At 40.5% G+C, this 18,548-nt stretch overlaps 1 protein-coding gene across 4 annotated transcripts in view; it reads left to right on the top strand.

Annotated features, from left to right (window-relative positions):
• The first annotated feature begins 5,340 nt into the window (after nucleotides 1-5,340).
• The window catches only part of SYTL5 (synaptotagmin like 5), a 72,394-nt gene continuing 59,186 nt past the window's right edge, over nucleotides 5,341-18,548 (top strand). For all 4 annotated transcript variants that reach the window (XM_068179775.1, XM_068179774.1, XM_068179773.1 and 1 more), the window contains exon 1: nucleotides 5,341-5,472. The gene's annotated coding sequence lies outside the window, so the exon portion shown is untranslated. The remainder of the gene's footprint in view (nucleotides 5,473-18,548) is intronic.

Here is an 18,548-nt window from a genome sequence, read left to right as displayed (position 1 = left end):
AATGGTAATTCTAGAAAAGTACTTAGGTGCATTTAGGATTAAATGATATGTTTGGGTCCCAGTCTATGCTTTGCAGATGCATCATAAATGTTCAAGTTCTTTTAGTGTTTTTTTCAGTGTTGCCTGGAGAAATATTTTTCAACATAGAACACCAGGTACCTGGATATTAACGGAATTCTTTATGCAGCATTCTTTATGCAGCACTTCATTCTACAGCTCTGACTCACCTTGCACAACTCTTTCTTGTGCAAAACATGGCATAGCTGACACCAAAATAATTGTCTAAATAAATCGTACACACAGTACTGGGGTTTGTAAGAGCATTCCCTCAGCTTGCATGAGCCCATTCTAGGCAGTAATTCAAATACTGGCTTCATACAGCACAGTGAGGCACTAATTAGTGCCTTCTCTTATTCTTTCTCTGTTAAATGTACTAAAGAAAAGCAGGAGAAAGTAAATAAATTCCTCATTTTATGATGTGAGAAAGGGAAGTACCAATGTGTAGCTGCATTTGACATTTCTCTGCTTTTAACTTCCCCTTTTGAAGGAACAGGAGATGCTGTAGTTACTCTGAAAAGCTTTTTGTAAATACCTGCTTTTCTAAATCTTTTCAGTGGCTGAAACAGGAATGGCCTTGTCTCAGAAGAGCTAATGTCACGCATTCTTCCTTTTTCATTTCTAAGTCTGTGACATGTAATTTTTCTGTTGGTGTAGCAACTAACATTAAGAAAAACCTTTGCAGAGGTTTGCTCTCTTGTACAAGAGGCTTCATTCTTCTTGTATAACATTTCCTGCATCTTAGTTTTGACAATGCTTATTTAGTATGGAGATGGAGAGAGGGCAGAGGTGACAGCGAATAACTGGAATGAAGCTTGGAAAATGCTACTTTTCTCCCAGAGGAAAGCTTGGTTTTGTAATAAGAAAACCTCTTCATGTCACGTAAGTAAAAACAGTGGGTCAAGTAAGCTCAGGGACAAGAACCTCTGACTTGCAGCCCAGTGCCATTGTTACAAAGACAAAATCCAAGTCCTAAGAAAAGCAGGTGGATCTGGATCACAATTCCACTCACTTGTGCTGATCACATGAAGATTCATGATGTACACTGAAAAGAAGATTGTTGGGGCTACGTCAAATTTCAACAAACCCTGTGTGTCATACACTCACCAAGAAGGAATTGTGGAGGGACAGTTTCAAATGAAATTAAATGCATTTTTAAGCAAAATTAACTCAGCAGACATAATGACATTGTTAAAATTAAATTGGCTTTTCTCAAGAAGGAACCCTGAGTGAACTGATAAATAGTTTGAAGAAGCATGATGCTATTGCTCCTGAAGCATTTCTTTTTGAAATATTATCTTGCCTTTTTATTAGTGCCTTATTAGTGCATCAAACCAGGCATTTCTTCCAAACATAAATTTGAGGTTTTTCCCCTTTGAGCTGGAAATGCAAAGAAGCACATCAGAATCACAGGCCACATTAAAATTTTAACAGAGCGCCTTTTTTACAGAAATGCCAAAAAGCCCTTAATTTAAAATGCAGAACATACAAGATCTCAAACCACTGGAAAAAAAATTTAAAAACCACAGAAAGAGGACACTTTCATTGAAATATCTTCCTTAGTTTTTTTGACTGCTCGAAGGTACTTCTGAGGTCTCTATTTTTTATAAATATCTCCAGAAAGTGATAGGTGATAGCACAACCCCTTGAGCACAGAGTTGGCAAAATGTACACTCCTCTCTCCATGATGACTGCAATTACATTTTTGGAAAATAGCCCAGGGAGAGCTCAACTGGACAATGAGATCTTCCTCCACAAAGGCTTTTTTTTTTTTTTTTTTTTTTTTTGGTTTCCAAATTCTGCTCCTAGCACATGTATTATCCAGGAGAAAAATGTAAATAGCTGTTCCAGAGTAGCTCTTGCTGTTAGCAGCTATGGGTGTTTATCAAAAATCTTTATTTTATGCACATGATCTGTTACTCAAAACCTTTAAGTTTAGAAAATTGCATCGATAGCCTGTTTTTCTGATATTTACTGGTAGATTAGATTAAGGTGAAGAGAAATAAAACTTGCAGAGCACTCAATGCTACCTGAAATAGAAGCAAATTAGGTTTTGTTCATAAATGTTATTGAACTGAACTCTGTGTAATTTGCACAAGTTCTTCCCATCTGGAAGAATTTGTGGCTGTGTGAACCAGGCTATCAATAAACAGTGAAGTTCCTTGATTTCTGGTGCATGGAATTAGTAGTTCTGTATCCAGAGAAGAAAATTGACTGCAAAACTTCTGTCCCAGAGGACAAGAGAATTGTCACAGTACCCTGGAAAAGGGCCACAAGCACTGCAATTCATCCTTAATGAAGCTGCAGTCTGGGACCATAGCTGGCTAATGCCTCACAGCACTGCAAGTGTTACTGATGGAGATTGGAGCCACCACAGGAATAGCAACAAGAACACTTTATCTTTGTTCTAAATAGGCCACAGATTTCTGTAATCCTGGTTTACACATCCCTTTCTTCATGTTGTCTGTTATGAATCACAAAGAGTCATTAATAAATATGGGCTGCTATGGGCAGTGCTATCTAAATTGTATGGGACCTCCAGTTTCTATGAGTGGCTGCTTTCTGTCCCAAGAGAAACAATAAAGTTCTGTGATGTTCCTCAGAAATTCTCCTTGTACTTGGATATCTGGTTGGTAATGCTGTACCTGAGCTCTGGATGTGCAAACAGCTGTCAGCCCTTCCTTTCACCAGCCCCCCAAACAATATTTATAAGATGAAACTGTAAAAAACCCCACGTAAATCGGGAGTTGTTGTTTTAATACTTTCAATTAAATCATGCATTACAGAATATATTCACTTGGGTATCTTTTAGATAATGATTCACAATGTTATAGAGAGCAATGTGTTATTCTAATAAATGCAGGCAGAGGATGTACCTGAGTATTTAATTTAGAGCAGGTCCCTTCAATAACTTTGCCTGATCAAGTCAAAACACAATGTTGTGAGTATAACATGTAGCAAACTCAAATTATACTTTAAAGGTGGCATATTTATATACTAGCCAAGTAAATATTTTGTCTCCCAATAATTTTTTTCCAACACATGCATTATTTGGAATAACCCAGCAATTCTTAAAATATACTTTAAGGGTAATGAGTAGTATTACATTGCTATTTGTACATAAATTGCGAATTTCATGTTGGTTCTTTATGTCAAAGCTGAGCAGGAGATTCTGGTTGTATGCATCAGAATTTTTTGAAAGTGATAAAATTTCACAGCAGTGAAAAAGAATGGCTCACCTATTTTCATGTGGCCTACCTCTGTTTATTCCACCAGTTTCAGAATACTATTTTAACATGTAAGGAAGTGCATGTAAGTGCTAAATTAGTTTCCTTATCTTTCTTAGGTGCCTGCTAGATGAGCTCTCCAGGTACCTGAGGGTGAATGAATCATTCAATTCATCTGGATGAATCGAGATGCAGTTTTCACTGTATTGCTTTTGAATTTTGGAATATTTTGTAATACTTGTAGCTGTTTGATAAATCCAGCTCACTTGAACCACTGATGGTCATAAAACTTAATAAGTGTTGCCCATGGGTGTAAGGACAGACATGACAAGTGCCTTTTATACTCTGAAATACAGTTTTACCTTTTGGATGCTTCCTTCACCTGGTGCAGATACACCTGTTTAATAAAAGTTGAAAACCTGTAAAACTGTAAAGCAAATACTGGTTTTTTTTTTTCCCCTTTCCAAACCCATCCTGCGAAATCACAGAATCGCCCCCTGAGCCGCCAGTTCCGCCCTACTAAACCCCCGCTGAAAACTAGGAGATGGTACTGACGGGGTCCGCACCCTTCCCAACCCCATCGGAAAGATGGGGAGACGTGACCTGGGTCCGCACTGTCCCCCCTGCATGGGACGGCGCTGGCACCCCGGGGCGGGCGGCGAAGGGGCAGCGGGAAGGGAGAGGAGAAGGAGGGGAAGGGGAGCGGGAGGAGAGGCGAGAAGGAGGAGAAGGGAGGAGAGGTGCGCTGCGGAGGCGCTCCCGCCCGGCCCCGCTCCACCGCCTGCTCCGCCCCGCTCCCGGCGGGTCGGGACGGCGGCCCCGGCTCCCGCATCCCGGCCCGGCTCCCGCATCCCGGCCCGGCTCCCGCATCCCGGCCCTGCTCCCAGCCGGCGAGAGGCGCTGCGGGAGCGCGGCCGCGGGGCCGGATCGGCAGCGGGAGAGGTGCGGGGCGGAGGCGGCTCCGCTCCCGGCTGGAGCCAGCCCCGGGAGCCCCGGGAGGAGCGCGGTGGCGCGGGCGGGGAGGGGTGACAGCTTGGCTGTGGCAGCGCTGCACCTGCGGGGTCGCTGCCGGCCTGCCCGTGTCCCGTCGGAGCGCGGGGCTCTCCGTGCTCGGTGCGGGCTGTGCGCTCCGTGCCCGAGCCAGGAGCCGAGCCCGCGGGAGAGGGACTTCACCTCCCAGCCCCACCGGGCTGCCCGGCTGGCAGCAGCAGCCCTCGGCGGCGGCAGCGAAGGTGCTGCTTGTCCGTGATTTTCCTCTCCCGGTGAGTCCTTCATTCTTATTAGCAACTGATTTGAGGGGGTTATTTTGTTTAGCTCTCTTTTTTCCCCTTTTCTTTACTCCGAGAGCAGAAGCCGAGGAGGGAGCCTGCGGCACCGAGGCCCTGCCCGGAGCGGGGGCTGCGCTGGCCCGGCTCCCCCCGCGGAGACCGGGTGCTTTGGTGCGAATAACCTGATAGGAGATGGCTGCATATTTGGTTGGGGTTTTATTTTTTAACAGTGTTTTCTACAGTGCGTTAGTGTGAAAATCCCAGGTGGCGGATCTTGCCCGTCAGTGATGCCGTCTGGGGTTGCTGTGCCGTGGGAGGGATGATAAAGAACCTCGCAGTTGCTCTCCTGCGCTGAGCAGGTGAGCGGCTCTGTGGCGCCCAGGTGAAGATCGGCTCTTGCCGTGTGCTGTCTAAATTTTTCTTCCTTTAAAAAGTGTAGTTACTTATTCTTAAATACAATAATGTATAACTTCAATTTTATTTTATGGCTATACAAAGAAAAGAATAAATGATGGAGGCCAAGAACCAATTACACAGTAGTTTTGGATACTTGATAGCTACTGAATGCAGCTAATCACCACTCATTTCAGTATTCCAAGTGTGGAGTCATAGCACTGGAATAGTAAGGGATTCTGCACCCCAGAGTTAGTGATTTTTGGAAAGTCTTGGCAGGAAACTCTTAATGGGACTGCCAGGGAAATAGCCCTTTCAATGAATTTGAGATGATAGAGGAGAAGGCGGGACAATTACTCCTGAAGTGCACTGCTTTGCTGTGTGCGCTTCACCTGGGAGATTTGTCAAAGGTGCAGCCCATTAAGCCTTTTAAAGACCCTTGCAGTAGAGATGCTTGGAGCATATGTTGTTTTTGGTGGATCCAAAAGGAAGAAGAAGTGTTTGGATTCTTGCCTAAAAAGTTTGAGGTGAGGAATGGCCCCTTACTGAAGAAAAAGAGGGTTTAAGAACAGCCAGTGCTGGAAATTTGAACATCTTGGGACTATCAGGGAGGGAAGTTTTTTTAAAATAAAAGCATTCATTAGATGAATAAGTTCTTAGAGATTTTCATCACTAAAAAACTAAAATAGGGATGGTTTTTCTACAGGCAAGTTTATTTCTAGCAAGACTTACTATGGGGAAATCTTATGGGCTATATGTAGGGGCAGCCAGATCAAGTTATTATAAAGAACCCTTGTTGCCTTGATTAGGCATATAATCAGGAAAACGCCATCATCTCCAAGAGCACACTCTCCATGCGTTCTCTTTCCTTTACTTCCCAACTTCCTTGATGTAAAAGGGCTCAATAATACTGACAGCAGCCCTGAGGAGAACTTGAGGGTGTTGGTGGATGCCAAGCTCAGTGTGAACTGGCCACGTGCCCTTGCATCCCACAAAGCCAAACGTGTCCTGGGCTCCACCAACAGCAGCATGGGCAGCAGGTCCAGGAAGGGGGTTCTGCCCCTCTTCTCTGCTCAGGTGAGACCCCACCTGCAGTGCTGCACCCAGCTCTGGGGCCCCCAGCATGGGAAGAACATGAACCTGCTGGTGAGAGTTCAGAGGAGACCACAAAGATAATCAGGGGTTGGATCCCCTCTGATATGAGGGCAGGCTGAGAGGGTTGGGGTTGTTCAGCTTGGAGAAGGCTCTGAGGGGACCTTGTAGCACCTTTCAGTACTTAAAGGAGGCTGCAAGGAAGCTGGAGGGGGATTTCTGACAAGGACATATAGTGATAAGACAAGGGGTAATGCATTTAAGCTGAAAGAGAGTTGATTTAGATTGAATATTAGGAAGAAATTCTTCAACATAAAGTTGGTGAGGTACCAGAGCAGATTGCCAGAGAAACTGTGAATGACCCATTCCTGGAAGTGTTGAAGTCCATGTTGGGTGGGGCTTTGAGTGACCTGATCCAGTGGAAGCTGTCTCTGCCTGTGGCAGGTGGGATGGAACTGGATGAACTTTTAGGTCCTTTTCAACCCAAGCCATTCTGTGTTTCTGTGACATCAATGGTTAGACTTTCACTATATGCTTTTCTGTGTATCTTTAATATAAATTATTCCCCAAGTGAAATTATATCCAGGGGTCTCCATGTTTCTGTTTTCCAGCTAAGCAATTATGGAAGACGAGAGCTGCTATTCTTAGATCTGAGTAAGGTTTGAGGAATGTGGTTTGTAAGGCTCAGGCGTGGGTACAATTTCCAGACACTATCAAAGTGTTTAAACATTGGAAGTTATTTAACATGTTAACATTTCTAAGCAGCCTTCAGCACTATGTTTACCCTTAAGAAGTACTTAGTAGCATGTTTGACTTTTTTAGATTTCATGGTAGTTGAAATCTTAAGTTCTTTAGGGATGAAGAAATGCTTATTTAACCAAAATTCTGTGTTAATTTTGGGTTGTAGCTGTACTTTTTACAGTGGAAAGACAGTAGGCATGAAGGATCTTACTAAACAATTTTCAGTGTGATGGTGTAGTCACCCAGTCATTTGCCTGTCTGCAAAACAGGTTCATATTACATAATGTTCAAAGTCTCCTTATCAAGAGAGATGAATTTCATATCTGGTGATTAACTGCCATCTCTTAGTGAGACACTTGGTCTTGTGGGGTGGAGGGAGGAAGGGAATCTGCCAGAATGATGGCTGAAGACATCTGCAGTGCAGGACTGTGTTGTGACTGAGCACTGTTTCCCAGTGTTTTATTGCTCTTTGCCTTGCCTACATTTACTCTGTCTTCTAATCAAACCTTGTTCATAGCAGGGATGAGCACACTCGTGGAGCTCTTCACCCAGAGCCTGGAAACAGGAAAGTAGAATAGGCAAGCACAGTGGGAAGAATAGACCTTGAAGACCAGCATGGATTTTGTTCTAAGGGTGGTAGGTAGGGGGTAGTTTTTGGTAGGCACAGGAAGCTCTTATGTGTGTGTTTCTTTGAATTTCACAGTAACTTTTCTCAACTCTTTGAAGGAATGCATAAACATATATATAAAATATGTAACAATGAAGCTTTCTGCATTCTTTCTGTTCCAAACACCCTGGGTCTGTTGTTAAAAAAAAAAAAAAAAAAAAAAAAATCTGTTTTAAGCTCGTGTCTTAGTCGGTCCTAGGTGACACTGTGTCCCCTGGTTTTGTGGGGCTTTCCATGTGCTGGAGCACAGCTTCAGCACAGAATCAATTGCTTGGGAACTGAATTTGTCTGGTTGTTTTTTTTTTTTTTTTAATCTTTCTCTGTCTGCACTGAAATTTCTACATTCAATTACTCTAATCTGGACCTTTTTATTTGCTTCGTAATGTTTCCCCGGGTATGCTTTTTGTATTGCTTAGAAACAGAAGTGGAATCAGAAATGAAACAGAATTCCATTGTGGTTTGAACTGTATTCCACAAACGAGTATTAACAGGAAGCTCCTTAAATAAGCATTTTATTTATTTTGAAGGGAGTTGCTCTTCACCTTCACTTAAATGCGCCTCTGGAATACTTAAATTACCTGGGGCATCCCTCACTGTGGACATATGACTTTTCCTTTTTTTTGTGTGTGAGAGGTTATCTTTCACCGCAGCCTGTGCTTTTTAGGAGTGGTTTCATTCTGTGTGGGGCTGACTTGTGATCTGCATGCAGCTGGACATAATCATGTCTCTGACCTGGGGCTCCAGTGATTTTTCAGATCACTCTGCCACCTTTCACCTGCCACCTTTCACCTGTACAAGCTGTGCCTGGCATGCTGTGTAAGTAGCAGTGCATCCACAGGTGGGAGAAAAACATGTTCACAGGATGAGGGTCTCCAAGTTTTTATAAAATTTATAAATTGTCTCCACCTTTATACTGAGGTGGAGACATTATAGGAATTGTGTACAGCACCAGTGTGTTTCCAGGGCTTGAACAGGAGTGGAGCTTGGAGGAGATGTTTGGGTTTGGGGTTTTTTTTATGTGTATGATAAAAAAGTTGCAAGTGTTTACCTGAATAATGTGGAAGCAAATGTCCATGACCACAGGAACATTGTTTCCAAGGATTCTGCTATTGAATATCTGAGAAAAAGAGGTGTTTGAAAGCAAACCATTTGTCACTTGGAGATGATATTTTTCATTTGCTGTTACTGCATGACACAGCTGATGGCTTTTTGAGCAGTTTTATGGGCTTTGAATCTGAGCTTGCCTCCTTATTCTGCAGCCATTTCAGAGCTCAAGAGAAGCTCAGTCTCAGGAAGAGTTCTGTTTATTATTGGTCCTAAAACATAATTCATTTTCCTGAGCCTTTGCACTAAATGCCTGGTGAGTCAAGAAAGAGAAAAATGGAGGAAATAAGGATCCAAATTACCATTCTCCCAATATTAAGAAAATAAGTAGGCTAATAATGCCAGGATTAACAGGTGCTTAAGCACACATGCAAATATGGGAGGCCTCAATAAATAAATATTCAGTTAAAGGCCTCAGTTAAATAAATATTAAATTAAATAAAGATATGGTGTAGGAATTAGCATCCATTCACTGTAGGCATTAGTGCAGCAATGGCACAGCATCATGGAGTGTGTTACATCACCAGCCATATATGTCCATATATGTTATCAACAGTCAAGAACATGAGATTTGTGTGGGGAATGGAGAGACTTAATCCTGCCTAAACTAATCCAGAAGACTGAAATATGAGGAAAGTGAGTATTCTTGAAACCTGTAGGTTTCAAACATACTTGAGTTTTACCCTGAATAGTAATAATAAAAATAAAAATAAAAAAAAATCAACACAGCTGTCTGTATGGAAATGTTGCATTGCAGAAGCCACTTTTCCTAACAGTGTTTTCTAAACTAGCTGGTTTTTTCTGTAACATTTTTCACAGTTGCCAGCTCTAAAACAGCTTCCTTGATTATAGTCATGCCCTGGAGTAGAAGTGTAAGTATATTTGTCTCTCAAGGAGCATTTCTATTCCTTTTTTCTACAGATGCATTTTAAACCTCTTAAATATTTTAAAATCCAGAAGCTACAGTAGTGAAGATGTCTATTAACTGTTGGCATCTTTATCCAGATTAGAGATCTCTTTATTGTTGGTACCAATGTGAAGTTTTAGAGGGGGAAAAATAATGAGTTTTTAATGGGAATGTAGTTCTTAATTCTGTCTAGCTTTGAAACCCTCACTGTCAGAACAATATGGATGAGTAGGAAGCAGTTAGGAGGAGAACAGCGATTAATGCACTGAAGAATAACGATTTATTAGGTAAGACTGAAAATGAATAAGGGAGAAGGTTGTACCTCCTTGGTATTTTGTCTCTCCTGTGGAATTATGGCAGCAAAGAAAGGTGGAGAAGTTTGAGAAACCTGTGCAAACACAAGTGTCACCTGGCTGGTGAGGAGTAAGTGAGGAGTGACCTGGAAGAGGGGTGGGAATTCTGTGTGCTGTGGTGTGTTTGTAAACCCTGTGCTGCCATTAGGGAGTACTTCTATGGCTTTGGCCTTCCTAGGTTCAGGTGCAGAACCTGAATGGAATTTATTCATTTAACCATGCATTCTCCCCTTATCTGGGGGAGCATTGGGCACTAGAAATGATATTCCTTTGGATTTCCTCTTTTTCCTGAATGTATTTTGGAAGGGGTTTGTTTTGGTTATGATTGTGAGAATCTATAATGAAATTGTTTAAACGGTATCATCCATGATAAAGTACAAGTCCCTCCTGATCAAGTTATTTTCTTACAAACCTTTTTTGAGACAACCTCCAACTTTGCAGGAATTTGCTGTTTGCCATGAAATCATTCTAAACCATGACCTTGGCTGTGACCTTTCACTTTTATTGTGGAAGAGAGCAGAAACTCATCAACATGATTTGTGGTAGGCTAGATTTGAAAGTGCACATTCTCAATTAAGTGTCTAAATAATTAATGTCATAGCCCTTGTATTTGAATTAAAATCATGAGCTCACTTCTGATTCATTTTGTGAAAACTCTTTCATGTTGGTTTGCCACACCATGTTTCCAAATATGAAAAGACTGTGTTTGGGAATAAAAGCAGTTAAGAATTCAGTGTCAGGCTTGGTGAAGACTTGGACCATTGATACCTGTAAAAGTCTTCTCTCTGAACAATGCAGTCTGTCTTCTGTGCCATTCCTCTGCGTGCTGAGATCATGAAGGTTCTGGATTGCAGCACTGAACCTTGCACTCATTCACATCTTGATTTCTGATGGGATTGATCTGAGCCAGTTCTGTTACTAAAGACAGAATAATTTCATTAAAATCATTTTAAACATGCTGTAGATTGATTCAGAGGCTCACTATGTCTGTAGTGGGCCACCTTAAAATGCAGTATTACAATAAATAGCAATATTACAAATATTAAATAGCAATATTACAAAGAATGGTTTTTTTTCTTCTGACCTTTCTCCGTGAAAAAGTAATGTTTAAACAGCAATAACTGTTTCTGAACTTTAAATCTGTGCAATATCATATTGTATTTGATACCAAAATCAGCCATCAGACAATATGTCATGGATGATTGCAAGTTTGCTTGGGGTGTGTCAGTGTGTATCACTAGCACACAAACAGCTGATCTCAACTATGAGTTTATTTTTAGCATTCTCAAAAAAGCCCCTTTTGAAATTCTGGCTTTTGTTAATGGGGAGGGAATGAGACCAAGGTTGAAGGTTTTCACTGTGACATTCAAGGAACAGAGGAATGGCAAGAAGGATAGAATAATATATCATCATGTGGCAGCCTCACACATCCAGGAATGCAAGATTTTTGTTTCAGCAGAGCTGTATCAGTTTATATTACAGGTTTGAATGTGCATTTAAAGCATTTCAAACTGGGCTTTTTGTTCTTGTGGACAATTCTGTCTGGCACAGTGGATGGGGAGAGTCCTTTTAGTGTCCTTTCAGACACAAATTTAAATGATTCATTCCCTCACATGTGGACACTCAGTTTATATGTGGGAACCTCTGCACATCTGGAGGTCTGCTGGAGGCTGGTAGTTCTCAATCTTTAATGAAAACCCAAAAACTGAGATGTGCATGTTCGTGGGGACAGATTTTAATGTCAATCTTGACAATCAAATTAGGCTTTCCAAGGTTTGTGGCAGCTCTGCATTGGAAAAACATTTAAACTGAATTGGCTTGAGTAGGTTGTAGTCTGGAGTGAGAGTGAACAGAATGATTGTTGCAGTCACAATGACTGAAACACAAAGGAAATAATAGCTTTGAACTCTAGCAAAACCAGATAGTTTTTCACAGGTCTAATTATTTTAACCTCAGGGTCCCTTTTCCAATCCCTGGTGGAATTGCTCTTCAGTCCTTTATTCCTGTGGAGCACTAAAGACAGAATGACTACCTTGCCAAAATACTGCTACGCCTTCCCCACATTAAATAACTTTAATTATTTATGTGTCTAGAGAACTCAAGTAGGGTGAGGGTGAGAGAAGCTGTAACAAAGTGGAGAAAAAAAAAAAAGGGAGAGAAGTTAGCCAAGTGGAAAACAGCAAAACCGTGTTTAAGGCTCACAACCATTAACTGTGGTACATTGCAGTGATGTTTCATGACCTGAAAACTGCTGGTGCAGTTTTTCTTGCTCTCTGAGACCAAAACATAAGAGCATTTACATTATGCCAGAAAGTACAAAAGGAAGGGACCAAGGAATACTTTCTTTCTCCTTCCCACAATTGTCCATAAATCCAAACTTAAGTGAAACAGGTGCCCCTGTGCTTCCTTAGATAAATTTGTGTCTGGATTGTTGCAATTAATAGTCCTGACAGTCTAAAAATCAAAGCCAGTTTTCTAAACTACGAGAAACCTCCCAAACTGAGTTGTTTCTGTACTGATGCCCCAGGGTATTAGTCTTAGCTTTCAGTACCTTGTTCTCTCAATCTACAGTTTAATTAACTTTTGCACCATTTATAGTATTGGTTTAGATGAGAAAGTCAAAGGAATTATTTTGGTGTGTAGTGTTCCTTCTTCTAACTGAGCAAATAGTCTCAGCTGTCCCAGAAGTTTGAATTTCTTTAGGGATGACAAAGGGATGGCTACAGAAGGATATTGATGGTTATAGAAGAACAAAGTTGGTTAGAGAAGTCCTGAAAGCACCTCCCTTCTGTTAAGAGTGAGAACAGATGGAATTGACTCTTTTGGATGCACTGCAAGTGGCATAACCAGAAAGTCTTATAGATCAGGTTGCCCAATGCCTCTTGCACATAGTATATTCTTCATTTTGTATTTATTTTATTTTGTGCTTATGGTTGGTTTTTGTTAATTTTTTTTTTTTTTTTTCCTTCACATTCTTTCAAAATTTCCTGAATTTGACTATTGGGAAGTTTGTTTTCATGTACTTGGTAGCTTTTGCAAGACTTACTGAACTTGTATGAGCTATGCCTTCCTCCACAAGCTTAAAATATAGTTTTAACCAGATAAATTTTAGCAGCATTTGCAAAAAAATGTTCCCTGACAGAAAATTTTTCCTATCCTTTTAAGTCTGAAGTCCCTGTCCTAAGACTTGTGTATGAATTTGTGAAAATGGAAATGGTGTACACCTATGACAAAGTAAAGCAATGTGGTGGGTTTATTCCCATGCTCTTTTCACAATGTTCATCTAGAATATGCCCCTAAGCATCAGTGTAAGTATAGCAAAACACCTAATTTTTGATAGGTAACATGACAGAGTTATTAGGAAATTGATCTTTTATAATGGAAAAAAAAAATTGTTAATGGAGAGGCTTCCTGGCCCACCTGGTGTTATATGCCAGGCAGAAAAGGAGGGATCCTATTTGCCACAGAAAATAAAAGGAGGATTTTAGCAATTTGATATAATGTGTGCGTTTTAGTGCAATTTCTGGTATGCCCATAATATCAGTGAGTCTCGTGGCCCTTGATGTTTTTCCTTGGCATAATCTCTTGGACCAGGAGATGGAGTTCTCTGTGCTGGCTGCAAGCAGAAGCAGAGAGAAGTTGAGAGATTTGCTGTGGTATACTTGTGTTTCTTCTTTGCCTGCTGCTCCTCTTGGAGGCTTATCCCTTTCTGTATTTTGCATGGGTTTAGGAGTTCTCAAGAGCAGAGGTGAACTGATAATTTGCATGACAAAATATCACAGAACAAAAGCATTCAGGAAACTTCCCAAGAATTTGGAGGTTTTATAATAACATACATGAAAATTACTTGTATAGATGGAACTTTTATTTTAGAAATCTCTGTAATACATTACTGAGGAGACACAATCCAGCTAAAGATTTGAAGAGAGTCAAATAATACTAAATTTGCCTTTAAATGCCTTTAAATGAATTGTAGTGAGCTTTGCCTGCTACTATAGTAGAAGTGAATATGTGAAAAGCTGATGAAAATTTCAGAGCTCAATACAGGAAAGATGTCAGAGCAGATAAATTGTTGCATGGATTTTGAGAACAGTTTCATGGTATAATATATATAAGCACATATAAAATGAAATATCGTGTATTCCCCAGAATTTTGCTGAATCTGACAGTCTAAATCCTTCTTACCCAATTCTGTGGCAGTAGGAAAATGAGAAGTCTGAGTAATCTGTGTTAAAGTGGTCAGCTAATCTTCCTTCAGCAGCCTGGAGGGAATTTTCCGGTATCTAAAAGCATTCATACACTTCATATGCAATCAAATCTTTCCTGTCTCCTCAGCAGGTCATGAGTAATCTTCTTGTTCAACTGGTTTGTAACAGCAATAAGGCCTGCATTTAGTACATCTAGAGGCAATGAATTAATTTATTAAACCAATTTTAGTCCACACCTAAGGGACCTGGAAATCTAATTGTGCCTCTCCTATTGCCTTCATGGGTAGTACATCCCTGTTCCCAAACATTTGGACTGTGTATAAGTAATTAAGCTTTTTATTATTTTTTAAAATTTAAACAGAGTATTTCTGAGTGTCCTGGCTTACTCACTTCACAAACAATTGAGGAGAACATCCCACATGTGAGATCATCTCCCATACAGCTCCTCAGTGATTAGACAGAGACAGCCTCTCCTTTATCTGGCAAGAATCCCAGGGAGATTCTATTCTGACAAATCAGATTTTGTTCACACGTGGGCAAGGTATCCTTGGCCCACACCATCTCCAAACCTCTTGTTTCTCCTCCTCTGATGTGCAGACTTGTATCCCTTGCTGTGTCATGGGAACACCTCTGCCCTCAGCTGTGGGATGGGTTATTTGGAAGGGTTGGATCTGCACAGGGGAACTGCACCTGAGAATTGGGCTCCATGGTGGGCTACAAACCAGGAGAGATGTTCAGGTGTGGTGCTGCAAAGCAGATTTTATTCTCCTCTTACCTCATCTGACAGAGGTGTGGTGAGCTGACCAGATGTGTTTGATCACAGCTGGGGAAAAGCATTTGGGTTGCTGTGAGGGAAACTGAACAACAAAGGAGCTTTAGGTGGGAGTTGAGTGAATCTTAGAGATGAGATTTGACAGCTCTGCATCTCTGATGGTAAAATTCCTCGTGAGAAAGGAAGAATGGAATGTTGAGAAATGAAGTCATTTCTATAGTGTGTCTGTTTATCAGTTTGCCAAATCCATTGAGTAACATTACCAGAACATATTAAAGTTGATAATGTCTTGGTTGGAAAATCCAATGATCTAAAGGTTGATCCTTTCTGTAGAAAAGCAAAGTTCAGCTTGCAACCCCTTTCCCTCACTATGCACCAAAACAAAGTGCTCAAGGTCTAATTTAATTCAAGGAAAGCTTAAATTGTTGTTGTTGTTATTAATGGAGTGGTGTTCCCTGCTTGAGCACCACATGTGTCCTTGTGGCAGGAGACCTTACTGAGGATGTTGTGTGCAAGCAGCTCAGCATCCTGTGGTCTCTCTGTGAGTGCTGGAGTTCATACTGTGTTTGACCTATGGGCTGGCACAGCTGCACTGCAGAGTTGTGCCATCAAACAGGCTGCTAAACAATGCTGAGTTCAACCAGAAAGTTCTTCCATCTGCCATCCTGAATTGTTTCATAATGTACTGTGCTTCTCTTTTTAAGAGGCTGTGCAGTAATGCTGCAGGTAGCTTATTTATAAATATAGGAGATGAAGGAGTGGAGGGAGAGGCTGAGAATCTGAATACATTTGTTAAAATGTGGCTTGGAGTTTGTAGGACTCATTATTTAAGAGAAGTAACTGCCCTTTCTAAGGGTGATCTATTATTTCAGAAATGTCCTGCAGTTTCTCAGTAACAGATTAAATATTACAGTTTAATGTTGTCTTCAGATTTTATTTTCAAAAAATATTTAACACTGAATTATCCCTACAGAGAGATTGCAGGTTGATAAAGGGATCAAGTTAGCCTCTCTTGTTTTGGGTTTGGTCTGTAGGTTTTTGGGGTAAATAAGAAGTGGTTGAGAAATTTCAATGATCTCTTTCCAAGTACAATCCCCTCACACTGGATGAGGATATTTTATTTTTTCAACATGCTTTTAATAGCCTGAGGTGTGTTCTTTACAAGGCTGTGTTTCTCATTCAATAAATCATGTGTGACAAATACAAAAGCTATGTTAGTTAGGTTTAGCTTGTTATATTTTCAGCTTTTGAACAGCAGTTTGTAATGTAGGCTTTTCCTGGATTTTACTGCTTCTCCTTATGCATTATGCAGCCCTAATACCATTCTCTGCCTTCAACATTTTTGTTTCCTTTTTGCATATTTTTAAAATCTTACATGAGAAAAAGCTATAGAAATATAAATCCTGTAGTGTCTTCTAAGAAAATGCTGTCTCACAGCTGGAAAGGACATTTAGCTTCCATGACAGACTTTCTCAGTGTCTCTTACCAATCTTCTGTGTGAGAATTATTATGTTTAGAATAGTGCTGATGCTTGTAAATGAATATTGTAGAGAAGGGTTTCAGATTTCCAGTTGATTTTAGATGCTTTGTTGAATAGGAATATGGAAATGAAATGTTATTACTTGTAACTGGTTCTCCAGTTGATCAGTTTTCCTGTTCACAATCACTTTTTATTAAACACAGTCATTGCTCTAGAGTTCTGCACTGGTGTGTATATATTTAAAAATATGTAAAAGATAAATATGGTAAATATGATAAAAATAGGTTTTGTAGCTTTTTGGAGGGAAGAAGAAGGGGAGGAAAAGCTTGAGTGAAGGATTTCTGTTCCCTATAACAAGGTGAAGAATTTTGTACTTCAAGGCATGACACTCCTCAAATCTGTGTATCCATGAATTTTTTGAAAATAACGTGGGATTATGGATACACTATACACTTGAAAAATTAGGCTCTCTGTAACTAGAGTGTCCAGACATCAAGATATTTTGATTACCAAAAATGTTTCCCTTCCTATCCTGCTATTAACCTATAGGATTTTTGTTTTCTAAATAAAAAATAATATATCAAAATTGTTATATAAAGACCAGTGTTTCTACACATGGATATATATGTACAAGTAGGATGTAGAAGCTCCACTAATGAGACATGTGCTTTATGCTGAATGGTGGAACTTGGAAGAAATTTTGGGCAGCTGCCTTGCCATTATCTTTCCTGATTGTTGAATGGAACAGAAATCCTGTGGAAAACAAGATTTATGGTTGTGTATTTTAAATTTTTTTTCATACTGCCAAGTGAGCTGAATAAAAATTGACACATTTTTAAGATGTTGAACAGCTGAAAGCCCGATGTAGAACAAAAAGCTGTACCTAAGACTTTGTGAGTTACAGGTTTTGTTTTGTTTCCTGAAGAATTCCAGGAATATCATTCTCAATAGACCAACAATTGCTTAGGGGCATTGTGCGCACACACACACACACACAAGTTTAATTTCTGAGAGTTGGAATATTACTGATATTCACAAGTGGTAAAGGTAAGAGTTGCTAGAGGCTGTTCACTTAGGATGATCAGAAAATGTTTTTGTTAAGATTTTTTTTTGGTTGTGTTTATTTACTCTGGTTTCTGGAAACTTTCCTTTAGGGACTTTAAATTAAAGAGGAAAAGTGTGTTTGAACTTGCTGGTTTGCAGTAATCATAGAGGAAAGACTAAAGATGTAGATAGAGTCAAAACCATGGGCTTTTTTAAAACTGGGGAGGCTTATTCTTCAGTCATAAAAATAACAGATTTCTAGTCCTGACAGGTTCTCCCCCTTCAGTCTCTGGAGGGACCCAAATGGTTGTGTGTCTTGTAGGAACACAGGGCAGTATCCACTGGGGAGTGGTGTTCCAAAACCAACAGACTGGAAAGAACACTTCATCTATTATGGAATAAATCACCAAAAAGTCAGTCTTTTTCTCTTCTTTAGCCATCTCTATTTATCATGTAAGGAGGTTATTTTTACCAGAGTATCTTGGAATACAAGGTAATCTGCCCCTGATAAGGTGCATTTAGGAATCCTTTGAGAGGAATTCCTGCTATTCTGAGAGCATGAGCTGCGTGCAACAGCAAACTGGTACAGTGACTGGGAAAATAACAAAACCTACCCCAAATCTCTGCTCTGAATGAGTCAGTGATTGAATAGATAAATCTTATTAACCTTTCAATAGTCCCAAGCTAAAACTTGTGTCCTTATCACTCCTATGCACCCCCTGAAGGCATCTATTAAACTGTAGCTGCTGCACATGATATGTAAGGAGAAATGCTCAGCTGTGGAACATGGGTATCTAGCATTGGATCACTGGAAAAAATGTAGCCTTATTCACACTGAAAATTATTAACCAGGCTTCCATAAATATATCCTCAGCACTTAAAACCTGTACTGGTAAATGAGGAAGTTGGCTTTACAGTCAAGTTGTGATGGCATGACTGCTGTGGGGTAGCAAGAGGCAGCACCAGTGGCAAGAGACCCCACTATTAGCAGCTCCTGACTGTGTCCCAGCCATCCTGGAGGTGTTCTTTCCAGGTGAAGACGTGGGGCCACCATCCCTGCTGGGCTGGCAGACTTTGGTTGCCTTCTCTGTGCACACTGACCATCTCGGAGAACTTGTTCTGCTCTGCAAGATTTTTCTAGATCTTCTACTGGAAGTGTCTATCCACTGTGCTTTCTGTCTCAAACCTTGACCACTGAGTAGTTTGATTCTCACATAGTAATAGATTTTGATATA

This window comes from Anomalospiza imberbis, chromosome 2, assembly GCF_031753505.1.
Source record: "Anomalospiza imberbis isolate Cuckoo-Finch-1a 21T00152 chromosome 2, ASM3175350v1, whole genome shotgun sequence".
Taxonomy (NCBI): Eukaryota; Metazoa; Chordata; class Aves; order Passeriformes; family Viduidae; genus Anomalospiza; species Anomalospiza imberbis.
The sequence above is the reverse complement of the archived record's forward strand: the minus strand, read 5'-3'. Positions and strand labels throughout refer to the sequence as shown.